The 26,409-nt window shown below is 42.9% G+C and overlaps 1 protein-coding gene across 1 annotated transcript in view; it reads right to left on the bottom strand.

The window, feature by feature from the left end:
* Positions 1-23,981, bottom strand: part of LOC112230374 (E3 ubiquitin-protein ligase pellino homolog 1) — a 47,169-nt gene extending 23,188 nt beyond the window's left edge. The window contains exon 1 of the mRNA XM_024396644.2: positions 23,700-23,981. The gene's annotated coding sequence lies outside the window, so the exon portion shown is untranslated. The remainder of the gene's footprint in view (positions 1-23,699) is intronic.
* Between the last annotated feature and the right edge of the window lie 2,428 nt (positions 23,982-26,409).

Genomic DNA, 26,409 nt, shown 5'->3' with positions numbered 1-26,409 from the left:
TTCAACTTGTCAATTTCAAATTATTTTCTAACAAGTTTTTTATTTTCTAAGAACAGTTTGAATTGAGGTGTGTTCCGCCTCATTCATTCACATAAAAGTAGTCATTTTTACTTTTGCGGACCAATGAATTTTTTTGACATTTCTGACTCGGACAAAATTCCCCAAACACTTCCCAATTGTTTGTGCAGTTCAATTCTGCAGACATTTGCTCATCTCCCGTCCTGCACACACGTGTTCAAATTTTCCATCTGTTGCCTGCATCGCAGTCATAGTTGTTTTCGTTACCAATAATAACTTTGGAAATGTGTGCGTTTCTATCGAAGTAAGTGCCTTATTACGTTATAATAGTTTCTGCATGTCGTGTAATGTCGTTTCTACTGTAGCATAATATTTTTGTGTATATTCCTTATAATCGCGGACAAGCGAGGTAACGTTACTCATTTCATAAACGTTATGGTGTTATACTCAATGCTTAGGTAGTAGCTAGCTACATTCTTCTATTAGCTCTGGAAAACAATGCTAATTATATCAGAGGAGTATTAGCATGTGTTGTATTTTGAAAATTTTGACTCCCAAGTAGCGCAGCTGTCTAAGGCACAGCGTCTCAGTGCTAGAGGCGTCACTACAGACACCCAGGTTCAAATCCAGACTGCGTTTCTAGCAAAGTCAGTACCTTATAATAGTTTCTGTATGTCGTGTTATACCGTTTCTACTGTAGCTCACTGTGTGTATAGAGCATAATATATTTGTGTATATTCCTTATAACCGTGGACACGTGAGGTAGCGTTACTCATGTCATAACCTTCATGGTGTTATATTCAATCGTGCTTATGTAGCTAATAACATTCTTATATTAGCTCTTTAAAACAATGCTAATTGTGTCAGAGAAGTGTTGGCTTGTTGTATTTTGAAGCAACCTTGGAAAAATGTAAAAATATCTTCTTATACCACTTGGACGTTTTCTGAGTGCATTCCACAAAGCTGTTTATCATGTCCATCTTATCCACTGCCCGCATTTTGAGGTTATAGTCAAGCACGCAGTCTGGTTTGATTTCTCTCTTTCCCGTCAGGTGGTCCACCTTCCCTGTGGCCGACATGGTTGCTGTATGGACAGTGGAGAGGACATGGATGTCTCGTTTGTCATGGCACTTTACTGCCAGCTGTTGACATTTCTTATTTTGTATAGTGGGTCATTTAGGATGGCAGTAGCATTGTTGATGAAATGCAGTCATCGCAGCTGTCACGGTTCTCTTGATGTGAAGGAGAGTCGGACCAAAATGTGGCGTGGCTATTGAGATTCATGTTTAATAAAAACAAAGTAAACACGAATCAATACAAAAACAAATAAACGTAATGTGAAAACCGAAACAGCCTAAACTGGTGCAAACTAACACTAGACAGTTACAAGGACACTAAGGACAATCACCCACCAAAAACCAACACCAAACAGGCTACCTAAATATGGTTCCCAATCAGAGACAATGACGAACACCTGCCTCTGATTGAGAACCATATCAGGCCAAACATAGAACTAGACAAACTAGACATGTAACATAGAATGCCCACCCAGCTCACACCCTGACCAACCAAAACATAGAAACATACAAAGCAAACTATGGTCAGGGTGTGACAGCAGCAGAGCTAGGAAGCAGTCTTGGGAAAAGAGGGTGACAAAGAAAGGAGTTGCAAACATAGGATCTGTGCTCCAGTATTCTCTTAGGGAGTTCTTCTTTACTATACCCATGAGAAGGACTGTCACCAGGAAGGTATACATTTCACTAATTGTGATTGACCCCCCACTCCTGTAGCTCCAAGGCATAGCGATTGGTCTCTGCTATGTCTCCCACCAGCTCCTCTGTCAGAAACAACTTGAAGCACTCTGCCTCAGATGGAAATGGCAAGGGGTGTTGCCCTCCAGAAGGGGACTCATCAAAGCAAACAGCAGGGCCAGGAGGGGTGAAATGGCTGGCAGCCTTCCAGCTACCACAGAACTCCTGTACTTCATCCATTGTCGGTCTGCCTCCATCACCACCAGCATCTTCAAAGGGAACTGGGACTTTGTCAGTGGACAACGGGTCCTCAGATTCAGGGTTCTCAATGGCTGGGGGGCAGCTCCTCACTGTCAGAATCTGATTCCTGACTTTCAGACTCATTGTCAGAATTTTTTTTTAAATCTTCAGAATTTCCGCATTTGTGAGTTGTCTCCTTTTGAAATACATTGTTAATGCTACAGCTTAGGTCACTAGCTACATACATAAACAACAACACTGAATGGCTCAGAGTGGGAGTGAGAGGTTACGTGATTGACTGCCTGCACACACCATTTGTATCAATAAATCACTATTAGAAAATGTTTTGTGTGGTAATTAATGATATATTTACTGTTTTATTCACATGTTTTTGAAGTACCGGTGATAAATCATGCATTCCGATTCTGGCATAGATTGTAATGGGCACATAGTATGTGTGTAAAATACTTTTTTGAAGGTTGTACTGATTATGATGAGCTAAGCTAATTCCAGCTATGTGTGGAGCCTGCATTCTGGGTTTCACGTAATCGTCTGTCGGACCAAAAATGCTATAACAAAATGAGGTGAGTAAGGGTTCACTCGTTTTTTGAGAACTTCAGGAAGTGGATGGTGGGATGTGAATGATGGTAGATGACACACCCCTTCAACATGCATACTATAAACAGACCAAACTCATCTTGTCTTCTCTTATTATCTTTGGTTTCTGTGAGGGAAAAAAGCCTGGCTGCACGCTGAAACTAATCATCGGATTACTTTCGATTTCTAGAAAGTGTTTTACTTTAATTAATTATTTTGATCAATGGTGAGCTCACCCGTGATGTGATTCATTATGAATAATAATTGCTATTAGCTAATTAATATTGTAGTTTATGTCAGCCGAGAGTTAGAAAATATGACCGCTTGTTTTGCGTCAATCTTTCCTCAGCGCTAGGAAAATGTAGCCTACATTTTTCCGGTTTAGATGATTGTGTTATGCTATAAATACTTCTGTGAATATCTGAACATTGCATCCAAAAATAAACTGCTCACATTCTGGACATAACTTTGTAAGGACTATGTTTGTGTAAATAGTTTCTGAAAAAAGTGTGGCCAGCTCAAATGCTGACTGTTGCGTCATTCGAAACTTGCCGTTCTAAATAAGCGTTCTAATCACAAGGGTGTGATCCTACGCTTCAGGGACCACTGTAGAACGATCAACGACCCTTGTGATGGTACGTGTGAAAGGGTAAATTGTCAGCCCATTGTTACCATTAATGCTAGTTAGTGCTAATTTGAAGCATTTGATAACCTTCAATATTGGCAGTACTAGAGAATTTAAAATATTTTTTTGTAAGAACAGTATATGGGATTGATTAAGAAATGTTGCTTAATTAATTTGATTAATATTATAGTGTTTCTATTCCAAGAAAAATTAAAAACGAAACCTTCAGGGTTTCCGTTAGGAAAATATGGCGCTGTATAACGTGACGGTCGGGAGTAGGCTACAGTACTAAGAGCATAACATTTCCACACCCTAATTGTAGTGTAACCAATACCCAAACGGAGATTAAGTGAAAATAAAAAATCTCATTGATTTATCAAGACCAGTCCCCATGCTTGTCTCAGAGCAGTGCGAAACGATGCTGAAATAGTTGACCACAGCAGGTAGGCTATTGCTTCAAATCCTATTGCTTCTAACTTCAATATGCTTTTTAAATAAATAAGACCTACACCACTTTTAACAGCACATTTACTCAACAATAGTGAGACTCATGTCGCCTACGATAGGCCTACAGTATATCGGGAAAAAATATATTCTATGAAGTGATTCTCTGCCAATAATTCGATTTAGAGGGTTGGAGGATTCTAAATTAATATCTAAGGGGCATTTTTTGTTAGGATCAGTGAGAATATCTATTAAGCTTTTACATAATTCTAAATGAATTAATAATAATAATCGCTTTGTTTAAACAAATGACGATATTTTGGAGATTTTGTTTTCAAATATCCTAAAGTGAGTGAGGAAAAGGCCATTCTTGAACATGGAGACATTTTTACTAATTTGTAAATAAAGCCAGTTTGTTGTTTAGAATGATTTATTTCTGTTTTTAGAGGGAGAGAAACCAAAAGCCCACCGTCGCCTCATAGGTCTCCCGGTTGCGGCCAGCATGGGTATCGAACCAGCATCAGTAGCAATGCAGTTTGCACTGCGATGCAGTGTCTTAGACCGCTGCGCCACTCGGGAGGCCAAACCCACAAAGTTTTCAATGCTGATCAATTGCCTTGCACAAAGTATCAAAATACAGAGAGGTGTTGGCAAGAGTCTATTGTCCTGCTAATAGCCCATAACGGGCTATTATAATACATGGTGTCCAGGTCAGGATAACCAAAACATTTCTTTATTAAAGACTATCAGAAAGAATGTTGGTACTTATTTATTTTGATCCAAAGCCATGAATGAGTGAGCCACTCAGCTCTATGTAGGTACCGGGGCTATATGACTGTGCCATCAACTTGATTATTTAGCAGACATCACTTGCTTATCAACACATATATCTTAAGAATATCACAGAATATAATTCAACATTTTAGTTTCTCTTAGAATAAAAAATCTTAGTGTAACAACAGTTTTAGAAAGTATTACTGACGAGTAGAAACAAAAAAACAAGTGTATTTTTCATGGTGTGCGCATGCAGGACAGAGGAATAGCAATTCCTACACTATTGTTCTAAATTCAATCACCCTCTTCATCCTCATCATTCAGATAATTGAAATTAAATTTTGTAGTCGTGCACAATTATCAGTTTCTATTTGGTTTATGTTGCCCATTCATTGTCAGTTAGAGACACATTAGCGCCTTGGGACCCAAAAGCATAATCAGTGCTCTAACTCCCGCTTGCGCTGGTCTGGAGCAATGAAGCAGTGACGAAGGGTACAGTCCTAAACCATAAATTACCTCGGTAAGTCCCGCAGCATAATCGCAAAACTTGTATTTGAGAAAACACTGTACGAGGTATTTGAGGTAGACACTGTATGTGCAAGAAGGCAGGGTAAAGTTACTAAGCATCAGGATAGATAATAATACATGTCAAATAAAGAACAGAGCAGCAGCAAATGATGAGTGTAAAAGTGTGTGTGTGAGTGTGTAATGTGTATGTATGTGTGTTTGGGTTGTGGCGGTCTGCGTGTGTGTGTGAGTGTGTGTGTGTGTGTGTGTGTGTAGTGTACAGTATGTGAATGTGTGTTGGTTTTGTGTGGGAGTGTCAATGTAGTGTGTGTGAGTGCGTATGTATATGGTTTGTAAATACAGTCTAGTGAGTGTGCGTAGGGTCAGTGCAAGATAGAGTCAGTGCAGGTAGTTTGGGTACTCTTAATATACTATTTAGCAGTCTGGCTATTTAGCAGTGTTATGGCTTGCGGGTAGAAGCTGTCTTTGAGCCTGTTGGTCTGAGAGCCGATGCTTCAGTGCAGCTGATAGTGCAGCTGTAGAACCTGTTGAGGATCCGAGGGCCCATGCCAAATCTTTTCAGCCTGCTGAGGGGGAAGCGGCAATGCCATGCCCTCTTTACAACTGTGCGGGTGTGTGAGGACCATGTTAGGTCCTTGGTGATGTGGACTTCAAGGAACTTGAATTTAAGAAACTTGACTCATCAATGTCGGTGATCATGCCTACCAACTTCGTGTCGTCAGCAAACTTGATGATGGTGTTGGAGTCATGCATGGCCACGCAGTCATGGGTGAAAAGGGAGTACAGGAGGGGACTAAGTACACACCTCAGAGGTTCCCTCGTATTAAGGGTCAGTGTGGTGGAGATGTTGTTGCCTACCCTCATCATCTGGGGCCGGCGCGTCAGGAAGTCCAGGATCCAGTTGCAGAGGGAGGGGTTCCGTCCCAGGGTCCCCAGCTTATTGATGAGCTTGGAGGGGACTATGGTGTTGAATGCTGACCTGTAGTCTATGAACAGAATTCTCACATAGTTATTTCCTCTCTTGTCCAGGCGAGAGAGGGCAGTGTGAAGTGCACTTAAGATTGCGTCACCTGAGGATCTGTTGGTGCGGTATGCGAATTGGGCCATAAAAGGCATTTAACATGTTTGGGGGTTGTGCATCGCTGGGCAATTCATGGCTGGGTTTCCCTTTGTAATCCATTATCGCCTGCAACCCCTGCCACATACAATGAACATCGGCACCAATGTAATAGGATTCCAACTTCCTCCCATATTGTCCTTTTGCATGTTTGATGTCTCGTCGAATGTCGTAGTGGGCTTTCTTGTATGCGTGCGTCCATGTCTATGTCCCATTCCTTGTAAGCAGATTGGATTGGATACGTTCTTATAGTCACTGTGGAGACAACATCATCTTTGCACTTCTTGATGAAGCCTGTGACTGTTGTGGTAAACATCTCAATGCTATCGGAGGAATCCCGGAACATATCCCAGTCTGGGATATGACTAGCAAAACAGTCTTGTAGCCTCTTGTCTGCTTCATCCGACCACTTCCGTATTGAGCACATCACTGGTACTTCTTGTTTGAGTTTCTGTTAGTAAACAGGAAGCAGGAGAATTGAGTCATGGTCAGATTTGCCGAAGGGAGGACGAGGAAGGGAGGACGAGGAAGGGCCTTGTATGCATTTCTGTGGGTAGAACAAAAGTGTTCTAGAGTTTTTGCGCCCCTAGTCGCTCTCCTGAGTTAAAGTCTTCGACCACCAGAAACGCTGCCTCTGGGTGAGTGGTTTCTTGTTTGTCAGGGAGAATTCAAAATTTCCAAACAATTCATTTAGCAGTATAGATTTCGTTGTAAATGCAGCCGTGTCGACTGGCCAACCGTACCCGCTGCCACTCCCCTTGCCACGCTGTAAGGGATTTCCTCTTCTTCTTCCGAAGAGGAGAGGCGAAAAGGATTGGAGGACCAATATGCGGCGTGGTAAGTGTCCATGGTCCTTTTAATAAGAAATAGTACACATGAACAACTGAATACAAAAACAATAAACGTAGACTGAACGAAACCCAAAACAGTACCGTGTGATGAAAAACACAGACACGGAAACAAACACCCACAAACACACAGTGAAACCCAGGCTACCTAAGTATGATTCTCAATCAGAGACAACTAATGACACCTGCCTCTGATTGAGAACCATACTAGGCCGAAACATAGAAATCCCCAAATCATAGAAAAACAAACATAGACTGCCCTGACCATACTAAATAATGACAAAACAAAGGAAATAAAGGTCAGAACGTGACAGTACCCCCCCCAAAGGTGCGGACTCCGGCCGCAAAACCTTAACCTATAGGCGAGGGTCTGGGTGGGCGTCTGTCCGCGGAGGCGGCTCTGGCGCGGGACGCGGACCCCACTTCACCATCGTCTTAGTCTGCCTCATTGTCCGCCTCCGTGGCTTCCTAACCATGGCAACCCTTCTAAATGACCCCACTGGACAGAGGGGCAGCTCGGGACAGAGGGACAGCTCGGGACAGAGGGGCGGAAGCTCTGCCGCCTCTGGGCTGAGGGTTTCTGGCGCCTCTGGGCTGAGGGGCTCTGGCGCCTCAGACTCCGGCAGCGCCGGACAGGCGGGAGACTCCGACAGCGCCGGACAGGCGGGAGACTCCGACAGCGCCGGACAGGCGGGAACACCTGTAGGGAGGAGACAGAGAGACAGCCTGGTGCGTGGGGCTGCCACAGGACCCACCAGGCTGGGGAGACCTCCCGGAGGCTTGGTGTTAGGAGGAGGCACCTGAAGGACCGGGCTGTGGGGGAGCACTGGAGCTCTGGTGCGCAGCCTTGGCACCACTCCCCCAGGCTGGATGACTACTCTAGCCCGGACCCTCCAGAGTGCAGGCACAGGTTGAACCGGGCTGTGGGTAAGCACGGGAGATCTAGTGCATACTACACGTACCTCTCCCTTAGGCTCCACTCCCACATTTGCCCGGCACGAGCGGAGCGCAGGCATAGGATGCACTGCACCCTCCCAGCGCCCCGGAGACACAGTACGCAGAGCCGGCGCAGGATACCCTGGACCAAAACTGTGTACCGGCGACCAGACAAGCTGAGCAGGCACCATACGCCCTGGCTCGATGCCCACACTCGCATGACACTTTCGGGGGGCTGCCCTATAGCGCACCGGGCTATGGGCACGTACTGGCGACACCGTGCGCTTAACCGCATAACACGGTGCCTGACCAATAACGCGCTGCTTATAATAAGCACGAGGAGTGAGCTCAGGTCTGCTACCTGGCTTAGCCCCACACCTCGTGTGCCCCCCCCCAAATATTTGGGGGCTGCCTCTCGTACCTGTCGCGCTGCCGTGCTGCCTCCTCATATCGCCGCCACTCAGCTTTCGCTGCCTCCAGCTCTGCTTTGGGGCGGCGATATTCCCCAGCCTGTGCCCAGGGTCCCTCTCCGTTCAGTATCTCCTCCCATGTCCAGGAGTCCTGTGATGCTGGCCGCTGTTGTTGCTGCTGCTGCTGCTGCTGTCGTCGCTGTCTTTTACCACGCCGCTTGGTCCTTGGTTGGTGGGTGATTCTGTCAGGGATTTACCTAAGTATGATTCTCAATCAGAGACAACTAATGACACCTGCCTCTGATTGAGAACCATACTAGGCCAAAACATAGAAATCCCCAAGTCATAGAAAAACAAACATAGACTGCCCACCCCAACTCACGCCCTGACCATACTAAATAATGACAAAACAAAGGAAATAAAGGTCAGAACGTGACACACGCCCACTACCTAAACCCTTTAGATCCAGAAAAAAACCCTGTAAAGTATTAAGTGTTTGAAGACCCAACACCCGGGGCAAACACAGAGTGTGTTCTTTGAACAGCAGTGAAATCTGATGAATGATTTAAACTTCCATGGGGAAACAACAAGAATAGAGAAAAAGATGAGCACAAGATTTTAAAAAACCTGACCTGTCCCAATTATAAGTCATAAACCACCTATCCTGTGCCCACAATTAGCCATCTCTCAATTTCATCAAAAAAATCGGGCTGGCTTTTTTTCTCATCATTCCGTTCTCACAGATCGCTCTTCAAAGGCCTGTCTGTCTGTTAGATTTAAATCAGTAACTACCACCCGGTGGCTACAGAAGCAGTCTGATCTCATCCGAGGAAAGGTAACATACTTTTTCTGTTCCTTACTAGTGTGAGAACGGGAAAACTCACAGTACTTTCTTACATACTTCATAACAGTAATAGCGCTTGATTTAGAAATCAGTCTAGGACCACAATTAAATAGCTGTCCCTGGATGGCAGTGATGTGCGGTGAGGTCTGAGGCTGACTATTGAGCCCCACAGCGGACATGTCATAATACCTATAAAACCTAGCAAGTCAAACACGGAAATGGTTCCAATCTTTTTCCCATAGGAGATTTTAGAAACATTTCAAATGAATTGAGTTGACGGCGGTGGATGAATGACATGACAATAGGCCTCAGGATCTCGTCACGGTATCTCTGTGCATTCAAATTGTCCTCGATAAAATGTAATTGTGTTCATTGTCCATAGCTTATGCTTAACCGTACCATAACCCCACGCCACCATAGGGCATTCTGTTCACAACGTTGACCACAGAAAACCGCTCGCCCACATGACGCCATACACGTGATCTGTGGTTGTAAGGCTGGTTGGACGCACTGCCAAATTCTCTAAAACAACGTTGGAGGCGGCTTATGGTAGAAATTAACATTTCATTCTCTGGCAGCAGCTCTGTTAGACATTCCTGCACTCAGCATGCCAATTGGATGATCCCTCAAAACTTGAGACATCTGTGGCATTGTGTTGTGTGACAAAACGGCACATTTTAGAGTGGCCTTTAATTGTCCCCAGCACAACATGAACATGAACATTGATATTGTCCAGTATGTTGAAGTAGATTTGCCCCCCTCTCTATTCTGATCGGCTGTTTGGGCTACTATGAGTTTTGCTTTCTGCCAGACTCGGTTCATTGCATTTCTGCTCAAATCGCTCATAGAAACTACCACTAAGTCTTGTTGCTGCTGTTCCAGTGCTTTCATTGTTGTCGCTGATACAGATACGGTAGACACCCATATCCATCACTTTCTGCTGCAGAACACGGAAGAGCACGTCAGTCCTGATCAGCTTACTTTAACTCGCCGTAAAACGAACGTAACCGTCAAAAAGGCAACAGATGACGTGTGACGTCCATAGGCAGGAGCGACTTGTACCAGATCACAGCAAATTTGGGAAGTATTAGTTCAGAAATCGATTTTATCATGCAGAAAAAAAATCATGAAGATGAGAAAATTATTATTGATAAAATGTATATTTATTTCTTGCTGCCTGCCTGTTTATTGTGGTCTGCCTGTTTATTGTGGTCTGCCTGTTTACAGTCATTTTTTCTGCACGTCACTACTGGATGGCATCAGTAAGGTGGGGCCACATCCTGGCCCTTAGCCTGGTTCTTCTGGCATCTGATGTACTTCTCTTCCATCTCATAGTCCCCCACAGGGAGAGACAGTGTTCTGGCTCATGGAGGAAGTGGAGGACAAAGACATATATTTACATAAACGGCTCTCCTGGAGGAAGCTGCTCCTCTCCTCTGGGGTGGGAGTCTGCAGCTCCGGGCTAGATGAACGGGCCGTCTCCATATCTCTCCACATGCTGGAGGCTCTCCTCTGCACAGGGGGTGAAGGAGGCACGATCTGCCACGGGAAGTAAGGCCAGGATGTCTCTGCTGAGTACGCCTGCATCTCATCGATGGACATCCATGGTTTCTTGGGGTAGTAGGGTTGAGAATTCCAAGAGACAAGAGGATCAGTGGTCAGGTCATCTTTGCGACTATCCATGGACAAGGTGGACATTGAAACCCTCAGGTTCACCAGTCCAAGGAGGTTGTCCGTTGGTCCATCGCCAAAAGACTTGTAATCTGATCTAGCTTCTTCTTTAGTCTGTCTCGCATAGCTGATATTGTCAAAATGTTGTACATGGTCTGGTTTTGGGTGGGTGGTCTTTCTTTTGCTGTAAAGGTGGGTAGAATCCACAATGTCTGTAGAGCCACCACACATGAAAATGCTGAAGAACCACCACAAACCTTTGCTCACACCTTTTCTCTTCATGATAAAATGTTTTAAATGAGGTTCTTGTCTTCAGAATCCAGGAATTTGAATTGTGTTGCCTGGGAAACTGACCACAACAATGTTTAATGACATGTTTGGAATGCCAGTAATATCATTCATTGTTATGATGCAATGAAATCATACTGTTCTAAATTAGAATGTTCAATGCAATGGCCTTCTGTGGGCTCTGCAATGGATAGGATTGACATCTCAAAAGTGTTCAATATTCTAACCAATTCAATATTTATTGACTGTTTGATCTGTTTGGGAGCTCCACTATTAATGACCAGTGCAACGATTGATCTTCTGATTCCAATGACTGGATCTTAATTTTATCACTCTTTTGTTGCTGAGTGTATTTGTAGTATATTTGAGTTATATTTCTCGCGTGAGTTCCAAATATCTCTAACCATCGCCCCTGCGTGAGTTTTTTCATGCTCGTGATGTCAGAATGCTCTCAACAGGACAGTTACCCACGCTGCCCTCAAACCAAGGCACGCTGCCTGTTAATTATCAATAGGCTATGTTTCAACTTGTCAATTTCAAATTATTTTCAAACAAGTTTTATTTTCTAACAACAGTTTGAATTGAGGTGTGTTCTGCCTCCTCGTTCATTTGTATAAGTAGTAGCCCATTTTACTCTTGCGGACAATTTATGTTTGAGGCTTTACTGAGCGGACAAACTTCTCTCTTCAACGTGAGCCCAAGTACTTCCTGAGTGTTTCCCCAGCTCAAGGATGAAGACATTGCGCATCTCTAGTCAGAACAGGCAAAACAACAAACGTTTTCCCCCAAAACATTTTCTGGCTGGCGCCCGCATTGCCTTCATGGTTGTTTGTCTTACAAATTGGGCATGTATGCGTTCCTATCAAAGTAAGTGGCTTATTTTCTGTATATCGTGTTGTTGTTTCTGCTGTAGCACACCACATGTACAGTTGAAATCAGAAGTTTACATACACCTTAGCCAAATACATTTAAACTCAGTTTTTCACAATTTCTGACATTTAATCCAAGAAAAAATTCCCAGTCTTAGGTCATTTAGGATCACCACTTTATTTTAAAAATGTGAAATGTCAGAAAAATAGTAGAGAGAATGATTTATTTCAGAATTTCTTTCTTTCATCATATTCCCAGTGGGTCAGAAGTTTATATACGCTCAATTAATATTTGGTAGCATTGCCTTTAAATTGTTTAACTTGGATCAAATATGACTGGGGTCATTGTCCATTTGGAAGACCCATTTCCGACCAAGCTTTAACTTCCTGACTGATGTCTTGAGATGTTGCTTCAATATGTCCACATAATTTCCCTCCCTCATGATGCCATCTATTTTGTGAAGTACACCAGTCGCTCCTGCAGCAAAGCACCCCCACAACATGATGCTGCCAACACCGTGCTTCATGGTTGAGATCATGTTCTTCGGCTTGCAAGCCTCCCCCTTTTTCCTCCAAACATAATGATGGTCATGATGGCCAAACAGTTCTATTTTTGTTTCATCAGACGATCTTTGTCCCCATGTGCAGTTGCAAACCGTAGTCTGACTATTTTATGGCGGTTTTGGAGCTTATGGAGGTTATGTCAACATAGGACTCGTTTTACTGTGGATACAGATACTTTTGTACCTGTTTCCTTCAGCATCTTCACAAGGTCCTTTGCTGTTTTTCTGAGATTGATTTGCACTTTTCGCACCAAAGTACGTTCATCTCTAGGAGACAGAACATGTCTCCATCCTGAGCGGTATGACAGCTGCGTGGTCCCATGGTGTTTATACTTGCGTACTATTGTTTGTACAAATGAACATGGTACCTTCAGGCGTTTGGAAATTGCTCCCAAGAATGAACCAGACTTGTGGAGGTCTACAATTTTTTTTCTGAGGTCTTGGCTGATTTCTTTTGATTTTCCCATGATGTCAAGCAAAGAGGCACTGTGTTTGAAGATAAGCCTTGAAATACATCCACAGGTACACCTCCAATTGACTCAAATGATGTCAATTAGCCTATCAAACGCTTCTAAAGCCATGACATAATTTTCTGGAATTTTCCAAGCTGTTTAAAGGCACAGTCAACTTAGCGGATGTAAACTTCTGACCCACTGAAATTGTGATACAGTGAATTATAAGTGAAATAATCTGTCTGTAAACAATTGTTGGAAAAATGATTTGTGTCATGCACAAAGTAGATGTCCTAACCGACTTGCCAAAACTATAGTTTGCTAACAAGAAATTTGTGGAGTGGTTGAAAAACAAGTTTTAATGACTCCAACCTAAGTGTATGTAAACTTCCAACTGGATGGATCATAATGTATTTACTGTTTTATTAACATGTTTTCAAGTACTGGTGACAAATCATGCATTCCGAATCTTGCATAGATTGTAATGGACACATATGATGTGTGTAAAATACTTGAATGTTGTACTGATTATGATGAGCTAATGCTAAGCTATTTGCTGGCTACAGTTGAAGTCGTAAACAAACATGGCTGCCATCATAAACAAGTTAGCTGCTGTTAGCTTAGCTGACATATATTTATTTTCTAAACAGCATTACATTAATCTCTTGTGCTCACCAGAGATGTGATACATTGTAAACTACAAAAAAAAGTTTTTACAAAAAGTTTAAAAAAAAAACATTTTAGATGCTGTTCAGACAACAATGGTGTTTCGACGCGTGTGTTGCATCATACATTCTGTTGCTACTGTTCCAATCACGTATTTGAGATTGGTACGCTGCAGGGACCACTCAACAATGATCACAAATACGGGATTGTAGCATCAAAGGGTTAAAGAGGCTTCTAAAGTTTGTAATTTCCATACAGAAATTTCAGACTTGATTTGCCCTAACAAAAATATTATCAACCACTACAAAAATGTCCATTTATTATCATCCACATAATAATTCACATTTCCTGTTGCTGCAGGATTATTTTCCTTCTGTAGTAAACTGGCTCAAATTAAGATCCTACATAAGTGCCTGTACTCCACTGTGTGCAGAAAGGAACACAATAAACCAAACATACCTACAGTAGACATGTCCCAGGTCACAGCAACTTATTCAGTTTCACTTCTATTTATTTCAAGCCCAAAACAAGTGACCCACCCAGTCATCATTGACAAAGGAAACCCAGGTATTTAAACCTGGGCCACTAACTTCTCCCCTGGTCTTCTCTGTCTGACCCTGGCCAGGATTGGAGAGGCCAAAGTCACTGGCCTTTCCATGTTGCTCTCCGCTAAGTCGGCCATTAGATCAATAAATAATGAGAGTCTGATGACGCGGTGCCCGCCCGTGGCTGCCGGGCAGAGCTGGCACAGAGCTGGCACCCACTGAATGCCACTCTGTGTGCCAATGGGGACAGCCGACACCTCAAAGGGCCAGACAATACCACCATTGTTGTGGGGGTGCCATGTCCACAGCTCCACCCCTTTCGGTGCCAGTGCCAGAATCACATTGGCAGTGAGTGGAGATAATATAAACATGTCAAGGGGAGGTTCTGAGAAGAGAAGAAGAGTGGGAATGACATACATCGACATATTTGGTCATTTTATTTAGACAACAACAGAGGACCACTAGAACAACAGAGTACACAGGTACTGTCACGGTCGTCCTCCTCTTCATCTGAAGAGCAGAGGCGAGATGGACCGGAGGACCAAAATGCGGCGTCGTATGTGTTCATCATAAATTTTAATAAAGAAAACACTGAACACTGAAACCCTATACAAAAACAATAAACAAAATAACCGTGAAGCTAATGCGAACTGCGCTGAAACAAGCCATCAACATAGACAATCACCCACAAACAAACAGTGCAACCCAGGCTACCTAAGTATGATTCTCAATCAGAGACAACTAATGACACCTGCCTCTGATTGAGAACCATACTAGGCCGAAACATAGAAATCCCCAAATCATAGAAAAACAAACATAGACTGCCCACCCCAACTCATGCCCTGACCATACTAAATAATGACAAAACAAAGGAAATAAAGGTCAGAACGTGACAGGTACAGTACCATCAGAAAGTATTCATACCTCTTGACCTACTACACATTTTGTTTTGTCACAGCCTAAATTCAAATTGGATAAAAAAAAAAAACTCAACCATCTACACACAATACCCCGAAATGACAAAGTGAAAACGTGTTTTTAGAATTTTTAGCACTTTTATTGAAAATTAAATACAGAAATGTCACATTTACATAAGTATTTACACACTTGAGTCAATACATGTTGGAATCATCTTTGGCAGCGATTACAGCTGTGAGTCTTTCTGGTTAAGTCCAAACGTTTTGTACACCTGGATTGTACAAAATGTGCACATTATTCTTTAAAAAAAATGTCAGGCTCTATCAAGTTGGTTGTTGATCATTGCTAGATGGTCATTTTCAAGTCTTGCCATAGATTTTCATGCCGATTTAAGTCAGAAATGTAACTAGGCCTCTCAGGAACATTCAATGTCGTCTTGGTAAGCAGCTCCAGTGTATATTGGGCCTTGTGTTTCAGGTTATTGTCCTGCTGAAAGGTATATCTGTCTCCCATTTGCCTCAATTATAAGGCTTTGTATTCAGTACATAAAGTTAATTTCTTTGCCAAATGTTTTTCAGTTTTCCTTTAGTGCCTTTACAGGATGCATGTTTTGGAATATTTTTTATTCTCTACAGGCTTCCTTCTTTTCACTGTCATTTATGTTAGTTTTGTGGAGTAACTACAATGTTGTTGATCCATCCTTAGTTCCATCCATCCTCCTATCACAGCCAGTAAACTCTTAACTGTTTTAAAGTCACCATTGGCCTCATGATGAAATCCCTTAGCGGTTTCCTTCCTCTCCGGCAACTGAGTTCGGATGGATGCCTGTATCTTTGTAGTGACTGGGTGTATTGATACTGTCACTTGAGTTGACGCTGTAGAGACGAAGCAGGTACGGGGAGTAAAACATTTAATAAATAACGGACATGGAATGAGACAGGAACAGCGTCAGCAAACAGGTAACACAAACAAAAGACAATTAATGCAGCCGCGGCGGAACAGAGCAAGGGAACTGACAAATATAGGGGAGGAAATAAACAGATGAGTGAGTCCAGGTGAGTCCAATATCGCTGATGTACGTGACGAGGGAAGGCAGGTGTGCGTAATGGATGGAAGGAGTGCGTGATGCAGGGCAGCCTGGCGCCCTCAAGCTCCAGGGGGGAGGAAGAACGGGAGCAGACGTGACAGATGCACCATCCAACGTGTAATGAGTAACTTCACTATGCTCAAAGGGATATGCAATATCTACCAATAAGTGCCCTTCTGTGCGAGGCATTGGAAAACCTCCCTGGTCTTTGTGGTTTAATCTGTGTTAGAAATTCACTGCTCATCTGAGGGACCTTACAGATAATTGTATGTGTGGGGTACAGAGATGAGGTAGTCATTCCATGCACCGAGTGAGTCCATGCAACTTATGTGACTTGTTAAGCAAATGTTTAACTCCTGAACTCATTTAGGCATGCCCTAACAAAGGGGTTATATCGTAATTGACTCAAGACATTTCAGGTTTTTATTTGTAATTCATTTGTAAAAGATGATTTGACATTGTGGTGTATTGTTTATGTAGGCCAGTGACACAAAATCTAAATTTAATGCATTTAAATGCGGGCTGTAACACAACAAAATGTGGAATAAGTCAAGGGGTATGAATACTTTCTGAAGGTACTGTACCTGTGTACTCTGTTGCTCTGGTGGTCCTCTGTTGTTGTCTAAATAAAATAACAAAATATGTCGATGTGAGAATGCTGTTCATCGACTACAGCTCAGCATTTAACACCATAGTACCATAGTACCCTCCAAACCCTGGGTCTCGACCCCGCCCTGTGCAACTGGGTACTGGACTTCTTCACGGGCCGCCCCCATGTGGTGAGGGTAGGTAACAACATCTCCACCCCAGACTTTGCTAGAACACCCCACTAAGCCACAATCCCAAAACCTACGAAAAAAAAACAATACACAAACACACCACAAAATAAACCCATGTCACACCCTGGCCTGACCAAATAAATAAAGAAAACACAAAATACTAAGACCAGGGCGTGACAGCACCACCCTATCCACATCGATGGGACAGTAGTGGAGAGGGTAGTAAGTTTTAAGGTCCTCTGCGTACACATCACGGACAAACTGAATTGGTCCACCCACGCAGCAGCGCCTCTTCAACCTCAGGAGGCTGAAGAAATTTGACTTGTCACCAAAAGCACTCACAAACTTCTACAGATGCACAATCGAGAGCATCCAGTCAGGCTGTATCACCGCCTGGTACGGCAACTGCTCCGCCCTCAACCGTAAGGCTCTCCAGAGGATAGTGAGGTCTGCACAACGCATCACCGGGGGGCAAACTACCTGCCCTCCAGGACACCTACACCACCCAATGTCACAGGAAGGCCATAAAGATCATCAAGGACAACAACCACCCGAGCCACTGTCTGTTCACCCCGCTATCATCCAGAAGGTGAGGTCAGTACAGGTGCATCAAAGCAGGGACCGAGAGACTGAAAAACAGCTTCTATCTCAAGGCCATCAGACTGTTAAACAGCCACCACTAACATTGAGTGGCTGCTGCCAACACACTGACTCAACTCCAGCCACTTTAATAATGGGAATTGATGGAAATTGATGTAAAATATATCACTAGCCACTTTAAACAATGCTACTTAATATCATGTTTACATACCCTACATTACTCATCTCATATGTGTATACTGTACTCTATATCATCTACTGCATCTTTATGTAATACATGTATCACTAGCCACTTTAAACAATGCTACTTAATATCATGTTTACATACCCTACCCATACCATACCCATCATCTCATATGTATATACTGTACTCGATACCATCTACTGCATCTTGGCTATGCCGTTCTGTACCATCACTCATTCATATATCTTTATGTACATATTCTTTATCCCTTTACACTTGTGTGTATAAGGTAGTAGTTTTGGAATTGTTAGGTTAGATTACTCATTGGTTATTACTGCATTGTCGGAACTAGAAGCACAAGCATTTCACTACACTCACATTAACATCTGCTAACCATGTGTATGTGACAAATACATTTGATTTGATTTGTGTGATTCCCACTCATCTTCTCTTCTCAGAACCTCCCCTTGACATGTTTATATTATCTCCACTCACTGCCAATGTGATTCTGGCACTGGCACCGAAAGGGGTGGAGCTGTGGACATGGCACCCCCACAACAATGGTGGTATTATCTGGACCTTTGAGGTGTCGGCTGTTCCCATTGTGTGGAGTTATACCTAGGCTAAATATAAGCCTTCCACAACCATAAGACCCACAAATAATGTAATTATCGACGCTCCTGGGGATCAGGAGCAGACCGGTCACCTCTGCTGAGGCGTGGGAAACATGTCAGTCATGTCAAATAGCGAGTTGAAACCGGTTGTCAGAGAAGAAGATGTGATCTCTCAACTTTGTTGTCGTGAGAGGCAGGGGGAGGGGCTTGGTGTGTGCGTAAACCATAGAGGAAGAGGCGAAGCAAGAGGTTTCACTCTCGCTAAAATCTGTCCAAAATAACGCCAATGCTTATTTTGGACCTCAGCTTGCCTTTGGGCCAACAACTCCTATTTTTAGGGCGGAGACGTGCATCTTGTCATTATATACAGATCTCTGGTGTAAATGGGAAGGTGCACACAGCACAGAGGAGCGAAGGAGATGAGACCAAAAATACATGAGAACAAGCGGACATAAACGCGGCAGCGTAGCCTAGTGGTTAGAGCGTTGGACTAGTAACCGAAAGGTTGCGAGATTGAATCCCCGAGCTGACAAGGTACAAATCTGTTATTCTGCTCCTGAACAAGGCAGTTAACACACTGTTCCTAGGCCGTCATTGAAAATAAGAACTGGTTCTTAACTGACTTGCCTAGTTAAATAAAAGGTTAAAAAAAACACTCATAAAACAAACAAAAATAACAAAACCTTGATTCTCGTGATAAAGGCATTTTGAATATCCTGCAAAAACATACATTCAAATTCATTCAATATACTGTACCTACCACCAAGGCAATGAGCCATAGCTCAGCTGGCTCTGTAAGTAGATTACATCAGCCCACAAACTGTGTGTTGCAGCAACTATCCTACTCAGAGTCAGCCGGAACTGGGAACAATCATACATACACCGTTGCACCCTACAAAGACTCCCTTAGAGAAGGCTCTCAACATCATTTCGAAAGACAGAGAACACACGCATCTCTGACAATATGTGTTTTTAAGGTCCCAACAGGTTAGCAGATCAAATAGAGCAGAGGCCAAGTCTTCTTGAAAAGAAACACCCTGCAATTCAGTCACATTTCTATATTCCCTGGCCATGAATAAAGCCAGTTGTGTCACTGCAGAGGACAGAGGCCCATTCACTAGCCTGTTACTGGATAATGGAGGAGCTTTGCAGCTACAGCACAGAGACCCACCCTCTCCCAAGACAAGGAGGGCGACTTCTAAAGTGACTTCACTCCTCCGCCGCAACAAGGACACTGTTGTTGCACCCCTTTCGTTCCACTCGTGACAAACGTAACAGCCTCCGGTCTGACTGGGTGGTGAATCGTTTTTAACCGCACGACAGGGAGTCGGGGGAGGGGAGGGGGCGCGCGATTTGGTGTCAGACGAGCGTCACACAGAGAAAACGCGACACAGCTTCTGTGCTTGGTGGTAGTACAGAGAGAGAGACATTGTACGTGGTCCGGGTAGGACATGTCATGGCAATAAAGAACACTAACTGCACATCAACAAGTACTGTAGCTAATTCTGCGAAGCCTTGATGAGCTTTGAGAAACCTAATTATGTAATCAGTACTGTATTGTGCTTTCCACCCAGGAGAAGCTGGGAGATTAAAGGGGTAAAGACAGGAGTTCAAACCCCAGCTAACGTTAGACCTGGCGCAATTATTGTGTAATCGTGTAACCAACAATTATGGACAATAACAGTGAACTAACAAAAATAATCGCCATAATCGTCGTAACGCATTCATTTTTAGGAGAAGGGCGATTCAACTTTATATTCAAGTAGATATAGTTCACCCAATAGCATTGTCTCTAACATGACTTGGGCAAAGTTGGTAGTCATTTTACGAGCAGCACAGCACGGTCAGGGGGAGAAACTTCACTTCCACGTGGTGAAAACCATTCCTTTTTGAGACAAGGCTGTCACCAGAGCTGTGTTGTATTTATTAGGTATGTCGTAGCTCATTTCCAAAGATGCATTATTACATTTAATGCATTTTGTACTATTTTTGTCATTGTTATGATGGTTATTTACAAAATACCCAGTACATACTGTGTAAGCCTAACAAGGCTCTTAGTACTTCTACTGTAATCCTGTTCACAGAAGTCATAGGTGCCAATAAAGAGGGTTGCTATTGGCTGTAGGTGGCCATTTCATAGGCACCCAGTCTCTATAAAGAGATTATCAAGGGAGGGACAAAGTCTGATCCAAACACAGCACCTCATAAAAAGGGTTAGACTGCAGGCTAATAAGCTTATGGCTGGCTTTGAGCGAGAGAAAAAGAGAGACCGAGACAGAAAGAGAGAGAGAGAGAGATACTGACTTTCCAGATCATTTAATACAGTCAAAGTTTATTCTTCTTTATTAACGTCATTAACAATAGGGGTTAAGGGGAGATGTCATCATGTCAGTTTTAAAATGGAGTCCAACGGTGACATAACCTCAGCAGTCTGACTGTTGAGGTAGCAGATGGAGGGTTTACATTTCAAACCCTTTGAATTATTCATTGAGGTAGAACACAGACTGAAAGGCAAATAAATCATTGTTTTTAGAAAAAAAAGTATACTATGTTCTGCCTAGTGGCGCAGCGGTTTAGGGCACTGCATCTCAGTGCTAGAGGCGTCACTACAGACCATGGTTTGATTCCAGGGTGTATCACAACCGGCCGTGATTAGGAGTCCCATAGGGCGGCGCACAATTGGCTCAGCATCGTCCGTGTTAGGGTTTGGCCGGGGAAGACCGTCATAAATAAGAATTTGTTCTTAAATGACTTGCCTAGTTAAACAAAGGTTAAATACAACAACAAAAAAATGGAATTATGAATCTCCCTCAGAGAGTGAAGATGGTCTTCTGAAATGAAAACTAAAAAAAGATAGGTTACATCTGTCAACTACTGGTGTCATCCTCATACAAGGCAGCGATTTAGCTATAGGTAAGGATAACGTCCATTTTCTTATGAGCAGCAATGTCACAGAGAACACACCTCATTATTCTATCATACAAATTCAGGACAGAAAGATACCACTTTTATTTGTTTTTCCACACTCTCCAATCATCAGTCAGAAGAACGGTGAAAAGTTGGAAGGTAAACCATGGGCAAAACAAAGTTCCCAAGCAAATGTGTTTCCCCTATAGCGTTGATGCGAAATCGGCCAGGTAGACAACCTCCCCATTTTCCAAGTTCAGGGAGAACAAGAATATTAGGTTGCGTCCTATTTACTATGTAGGTTACTACTTTTGACCTGAACCCTATGGGCCCCGGGTCAAAGGTAGTGCACTTAAATAGAGAATAGGGTGCCATTTCGGACGTAACCCGAGAGAGATGAGAGGCGGTGGCTTGTAGGTGCCCACGACTGGACCTTTCCAACACATCAAGTCAACCTTGATAACAATGAAGGAGTGGGGCAAAGCAGAGTGGAGTGGAGTGGAGTGGAGTGGACCAATTCAAATAGCCTTTGTATCTTTCTGTCCAGTGGGGAAAAAGGGAGAAAAAGGGATCTTTCCAGGAATGACTTTCATTAATTGACTTTACCACAGAAGCAGATCTCCAAGTCAGACAGATGTACAGCATTCGCTGACTCAGAGCTATGACAGACAGCAAGTTGAACAGACATCAAGTTGAACAGACAGCAAGTTGAACAGACATCAAGTTGAAAAGACATCAAGTTGAACAGAAAAAGGTTCAGGCTAGGTGGCGTGTTGTTTAATGAATGTTTTGTCTACTCATTCACTCTGTTCAAAAGAGATGTGTCACACAAGTTATAACCTAAACATGAACCAAAGTCATGAGAATGGTGAGCATGTAAAGGGCCCTTGACAGGGAATGTAGGCTAAAATACAGTTATAAGCAGTGCATGCACAACACTACACAAACATAGGCCTAAATGTGGGTCATCATGGCACACCCAATGTTGCTGTTAACATGATATAGCCTATGAATTACTTAGTAACGTGTAGTAGGCTATGTGTAATACACCATAGGCTACATGCTTTCAGTATGTGCCCCAGGGTTGATGTTAACTTATTGTGTTTGCTACCCTTTTGCGACTGCCGAGCCACAGAATCCTAATGGGATCCTCACAAATGGCAGTCTCTGAAGAGCTCCATTCATGTTCAGCCTCAGCAGCCTTTGGTGACCCCACGCCACGTTTGTTTTTATTCCCTAATCAAGGCATGAAACAGACACCCATCCTGAGGGCTTTTCGCCCCAAACAAATGGACTTTGCATAACCGATCCCCGCACAACCCGTCGACATACCAGGGGTGAGTCGGTGAGAGCATCTCATCTGGGGAGGTTGGAGTCGAGTAGGGAGACCGGCTTGATTAAATAAAGGAAACGGATCCAGCCCATTTCAGGAATTGGAAACTCTGGTGAGAGTGATATGACGGTGTTGTTTTTAAACTTTCCCAAGCAATCCGCAGAGGATGTCGTCCACTACTGAGGAGTGTAGTCAGATGACAGTATGTATGATGATGCAAAGCCAGTGTTCTCTGACAGCACAATCGTGCTTATAATAGACTAGAGGAGGAAAGGGATTTTCAAAGGATACACAGTAGGCTACCAACAGACCTATCATACTCAGATGACAATTTGATAAGAAGCCAGTTTCTCTTCAAATAGGCCTAACCCTACATAGAGAAGGGTCAAAGGGTATTTCAAAGTAAAGACAGGCATATACTACACACAAACACAGCTCTACTATGATAGCCGACATAAATGAATATGACTGGACAGTTGAGCAAATGAGCCGAATTTGGAGGAAACAAAAGAGGGACTGACGAGGCCAGATGCTCAAGCGAGATGATGCATGCAAATCAGTTTATGTGGTGGGAACAATAGCCCCCAGCTGGGCTTTCTCCGTGCGGGCCAAACCGGCTTGTCAACCACACAAGGGAAAGAGAGACCCTTCATTGTGCACAACCAGTAACGTCATATATATACTTCAAAAAGTGCCATAGGCACATTTCAAGTCCACATACTTACCTCTCTCTTAATAGTTAAATAGGTAGGTAAGCTACTTGGTTTCAATGTGTGAATGATGACAATGGGCAATAAAAACCAACCTCAGTTTAGGTATTTCTTACCGCTGGAAAACGTTGTCATTGTTTGGTTTCTGTGCCATGAAAAGGCTAACTTGAAAGTGGAAAGTCATACATTGTAGGCTAGGCCTTCTATGGGTAATAGTCGACAACAACAAAAAGTGTAAAGGTGTGCAACAATTAGGCTACAATTTTATATTTGACTGATGATGACAATAACTTTCCCCTTGGTAGCCAAGCAAATTGCCGTAAAATAACACTTTAGCAAAATCAAATAAAGCACATTGTATGCGTTTCAAACTCGCCTTACCTAATGACAATCCGACAGCATCATCTGGACTTTCCCGATATTCGCTCGAAATCCAATTTGAATGCTCCAGCTGAGAAAAACGCACACCGAAGATTGAAAGGAAAGCAATTCTGTCCGTGCTGACCTAAACACCGAATTGTCGAGTTATTTTTTACATTCACCTGCTATGTGATGTGTTTATGACGTTGTTATATGCTGTCCAACTATTTTCGCTCTAATGTACTGGTAAACGGACTCAGTGTAGGACAATACTAGAGTGAGTAATCTTTACAATCGGGTCTCTGCTCCAGTCTGCTTGTGCTCACATGAAGTTACGTCATGAGACGCTTCGAAACGTACCATGGGCCTTGTAGTTGTAGCTCAGTCTACTAGAAATAACACACACACACACACACACACACACACACACACACACACACACGCACACACACACACACACACGCACGCACGCACGCACGCACGCACGCGCGCACACACACACACACACACACACACACACAGAGTCTGTACAACTAACCTTGTGGAGACACAATTCTGTCCCATTCAAAATCCAATTTTCCCTAACCCCTAACACTAACCCGTACCTTTACACTTTAAAAAAATATATTTTTTAATTAATTTAAACGTTATTTTACCAGGTAAGTTGACTGAGAACACATTCTCATTTACAGCAATGACCTGGGGAATAGTTACAGGGGAGAGGAGGGGGATGAATGAGCCAATTGTAAGCTGGAGATGATTAGGTGACCGTGATGGTATGAGGGACAGCTTGGGAATTTAGCCAAGACACCGGGGTTAACACCCCTGCTCTTACGATAAGTGCCATGGGATCTTTAATGACCTCAGAGAGTCAGGACACCCGTTTAACGTCCCATACCGTGACTTTTGAATAACCTCTTAGTTCACAATTTATTGGTTTGCATCTGCATTTGATTGGAAAAAATGGTCTTCTTCACTCTTGCTTGCTTGTCTTTGCACAGACATAATTCATGTATTCCTGCTTCAATATCTGCCATTTGTCCCACACTTTCAAAGAGCTCTTCACACCATACTGCCGAAAACCTGAGGGACATTTTTTTCCTCCAGCAACGAAACACACATCAACATAGCAACAGCACTGCATTTGGTTCTTGAGAGTTCAGTAGGAGCATAGGGTGCAGTGAATGCTGTGCTAATACTAGCAAATATTACGCTTCCAAACCACTAAGCGCTTGTACGGCTGACCTGTAAGCTGTTGTCATGCAGTCATAGAGACTGTAACCATGAACACTGATATGTTTACGTAGTGTTTCAAATACCACAAACTTGGAAGACGCAGAAGTTCTTCTTCTCTGGATTCTTATGCATGTGTATGGGGGGAGGGTGCATTTGTGTGTGTGTGTGTGTGTGTGTATGGGGGGGCATTTGGCAAGTCAGGACATTTGGCCGATACTCACAAGGAAAAAGGCTATTTTAGGGTTAGGGTTTAGGTTTAGGGTAAAAATTAGGTTTAGTGTTAGGGGTTAGGTTTAGGGTACGGAGTTAGGGTTAGGGTAAAGAGTAAAGAAAAGTAGAATTTTGAATGGAAATCAATTGTTGATCGGTCCCCAAAAAGTCTTCACAAGTATTGTAATGCTGTGTGTGTGTGTGTGTATGCTTGCATTTGAGAGAGAGAGCGAAAGGAAGAGAGAGAAACCAAGATAAATACATTATCCTTGTGCTTGAGCACATAGGTAATAGCAGTACATGTATATAATAACAGCATATGTAAAATGAGGTGAAATAAGTGAATTCACCACTGCAGTCCATTCTAAAATAAAACAGTTGAGTGAATAGGGGTGGGAGATGACAAGCTGAGACAATACATTAGCGCGAGCGTCGGTTTCTGCATTGTCATTGCCAATGAATCAATGCCTGCCCTCTCAATAACCTCTTCATCAGTGTGTGTGTGTGTTGGTTGGAGCTTTAATATGTAGGTGATGATAGCTGAGTCATGGTTGGCTGTGGTGTGTGAATAAGTCTCTGTATCGTACTTGAGCTGAATGACACTTAGGTTTCATAATCTGTTCCTGATGTCCAATACCTTTTGTTTTTCCTCTAACACTCACTTCATTGTTGGGTAGGGAGGTTACAATAATGTTCCCAATACTACATTTTACCAGACAAGAACAAGGCAGTCTGTAGGCATTTGCCTTAGGAAATGTGTCAAACAGTGTAGTAAATACAATACACTGTATTCCTATTACCTAGCAATAACAGTAAAAACATCACAACCTATAACTGTAATATCATCACTACATGTACAATGATAGTGTTTACAGAATTTCTCAGAAAATTCATTCCATTTTATTTGACAAAGAACCAAAGGGCTATATAGGCCATATAAGGTAAAATGCTGGGAATATCTCAATAATATCCAAATCAAATCAAATCAATCAAATTTTATTTGTCACATACACATGGTTAGCAGATGTTAATGCGAGTGTAGCGAAATGCTTGTGCTTCTAGTTCCGACAATGCAGTAATAACGAACAAGTAATCTAACTAACAATTCCAAAAAACTACTGTCTTATACACAGTGTAAGGGGATAAAGAATATGTACATAAGGATATATGAATGAGTGATGGTACAGAGCAGCATAGGCAAGATACAGTAGATGATATCGAGTACAGTATATACATATGGGATGAGTATGTAAACTAAGTGGCATAGTTAAAGTGGCTAGTGATA

This window comes from Oncorhynchus tshawytscha, linkage group LG32 (assembly GCF_018296145.1).
Source record: "Oncorhynchus tshawytscha isolate Ot180627B linkage group LG32, Otsh_v2.0, whole genome shotgun sequence".
Taxonomy (NCBI): domain Eukaryota; kingdom Metazoa; phylum Chordata; class Actinopteri; order Salmoniformes; family Salmonidae; genus Oncorhynchus; species Oncorhynchus tshawytscha.
The sequence above is the reverse complement of the archived record's forward strand: the minus strand, read 5'-3'. Positions and strand labels throughout refer to the sequence as shown.